The sequence below is a fragment of the Elephantulus edwardii genome, unplaced genomic scaffold, assembly GCF_000299155.1.
Source record: "Elephantulus edwardii isolate Elephantulus edwardi_28Jun2011 unplaced genomic scaffold, EleEdw1.0 scaffold00175, whole genome shotgun sequence".
Classification (NCBI taxonomy): domain Eukaryota; kingdom Metazoa; phylum Chordata; class Mammalia; order Macroscelidea; family Macroscelididae; genus Elephantulus; species Elephantulus edwardii.
The window spans coordinates 5,335,041-5,337,824 of record NW_006399925.1 but is presented as its reverse complement, the minus strand read 5'-3'; the positions used below and the strand labels follow the sequence as shown (position 1 = coordinate 5,337,824).

The 2,784-nt window shown below is 38.3% G+C and overlaps 1 pseudogene; it reads left to right on the top strand.

Annotated features, from left to right (window-relative positions):
* The first annotated feature begins 2,399 nt into the window (after positions 1-2,399).
* LOC102849145 lies at positions 2,400-2,578 on the top strand (annotated as a pseudogene).
* The last annotated feature ends 206 nt before the right edge of the window (positions 2,579-2,784 follow it).

Genomic DNA, 2,784 nt, shown 5'->3' with positions numbered 1-2,784 from the left:
TCTCTCTCTCTCTCTCTCTTTCTCTCTCTCTCACTATCTCTATACATGGAGCCCTGGTGGAATGAAAGTTGTTCAAATTGAAAAGCACGAGGCACCAATTATTAGTTGCTTTGAGAGAGAAAGATGAAAAATCTTCTCCTGAGCAATTTACAGCCTCTAAAAACTTGCTGGGTGGGTCTCTTATGAGTGGGTCTCTTATGTGGGAGTTTTGACTTAGTCATAATGAGTAAGAGGTTAGATAGAATGATTGATAAAAGGAAAGAAAGAGACTTAAGGAAATATACCACAGGAGGTTGAAGAGTCAGTTCAGGTATGCAAGTCAATTACCATGTTAAAGGCTTCTCCTGACTCACTGTTGTAATAATTGTGAGGTTCAAAATTGACAGGTCAGATAACAGGCTGCTGCTGAAGTCCAGAGAACTGGAGGTCAGATAGTAATCAGCAAGATGTGGGGAGAAATGAGCAAAAATAAAGAGCTTTGCTAGATGGCGATATCCCTTTTAACAGGACAAAACCCCATAATATTTTTTCTACAACACAGGGTGGAAATGACGATACAAGATCTGAAGAGAAAATTTCAAATGGCAGTCTGAGAACACAAAATATCAATTAAAATTATGTGAAAACCTAGAGTTTAAAATCCAAAAGAGAAATTAATGTTATCATTTCTTAAGCTGAAAGAAGTGTGGGAAGAGGGGGAAAAATCAAGCTTTGAGTTACAATATTTTAAAAAATTCAATGGAACACGTACTGAATGTTGTAGGAAGCATCAAAGGATGATGGAAGAAATACTCAGATCACTAGATCAAAAAGAATTGGTCAATGTTGAATCATTTGGGGAAATAGCATATGATCAAGAACTAATAATGAAGGAAAAAGTCTAAAGTACACTGAGGGCACTGACAAAAAAATAAGCCCCAGGATAGTGGAATACCAATTAAGTTGCTTTAGGAGACAAATGTAGCCCTAGGTGTGGTCACTCTTCCATGTCGAGAAATTTGGAAAACACTTATCTGCCCAATTGACTAGAAGAGATCCTTATTTTTCCCCTAAAAAAAGGAGATAAACTAGAATGTGGAAATTATCAAGCTGTATCTATAATATCTTATACAAGTAAAATGTTGCTGGCTAATATAAAAAGATGACTGGAGCAGTATATTGAGAGCAGTACCAGAGAGAACTGTGAGAAATTCAAGTTAGATTTAGAAAAATGCCATGGAACCAGGAATATCATTACAAATGTCAGAGAGAGCTTGCTAAAAGCAAAGAGTACTGGAAAGATGGTCATTTGTGTTTTAATGAGTATACAAGGGAATTTGCCTGTGTGGATCATAATAAATTATGGGTAACACTGAGAAGAAGGGAGTTCCTAAACTTTTGATAGTGCTCTTTTGGTCCTGTATATAGATGAAGAAACAGTCAATTGAAAAGAACAAGGATATATTGCAGGGTTTAAACTTAGGAAAAGTGTTAATTAGGGTTGTATATTCAAAATTCTGCTATGGGTTAAGTACTATGGTTTAAGTCAAGTAATATGACCCTCCCATTTGGTGATTTTAGTCATTTTGTCTATGCTTAAGACTTCATTAAAAGATATTTACTGCATTAGAGAGATAGAATTAGATTGAGAGAAAAGCCTCACTGGTATTAAGCATTCCTGGTTTTCCTCTGTGGCTTATAGCCTGGGTTCCTATCTAAAGGAATGCTCTCAGAAAGTTCAATGCATATTGCATTTAACATTATCTCACTGTGCTAAGAGCCTACAGTTGATAACTTTAGCCTGGAGGCTGCTGACTCGTCTATTAGACCATGCACAATCAGATAAGCCATTTCTCTGATTCTTTTTTTTTTTTTTTAGTTTTTGTGATACTTTCCAGTAAAATACAAAAGTAAAAGACATACAGAGGAGTGAAATGGCTACAGGGAGGATGAATAATTGATGTCAGAGTTGACAGAGTTGTACAGCAGTTCAGACATTTAAAACATTGTTAACCTGTGCCTTATACGAATTAGTCTTCTACCAATCATTGTAAAATAAATTCATCACAAAAATATATATGCTAAGCAAATAATACAAGAATCTGAGCTATATTCTGAACATGTCACCAAAATTGCAGCAAGACTCACCAACAATCTAGTCAATGAACATGACTAGCCTTGCTTGCAAAAGTAAAGAAGATAAAACATTTACTGAAGAATACTAAAGACCAGCCTTCAAAAATGAAGAAGTTGGTGTTCTGTGACCTTTGAGGTGATTGGCTGTGATCCCTGGCCCTATGGAGCTGATCGTCCAGTGCCAAGGCAGCAGGCCAGGGCCTTGAATGCCACCCAGAGGCAGGTGGAGGCATCCCTCTATCACAGAAGACTTCTGCTGCAGACAGCCTCTGGGCATGGCTAAGATGCTCCAGAACCTCCTTAGAAATGATTGGGTCCCCAGGAAGCCTGAGAACACCCTGGTGTATCAGGAGATCTGGATAGGGATGGGCTTGATGAGCCTGATATCCTTTACAAAATAAGGAGTGCTGATAAAAGAAGCAAAGCTTTAAAAGCCTTGTGTCCTGCTCCTGCTCACCACTGATCTACTGCCCACTGCTGTCGACATGGACCTGGCTGGTAGTTCAATGAGTGATGACGACCCTGCCGTGACCATGCACAGCGGACCTGGTGCAGTGCAGGCCGCCGTGTGTGCTGGCCATGAAGAAACATGTGTGAAATTTAAAAAAAAAAAAATTAAAAATTTTAAAAATGAAGTAAATTGATGGTACAGTGATGAGCCTAGGTGAC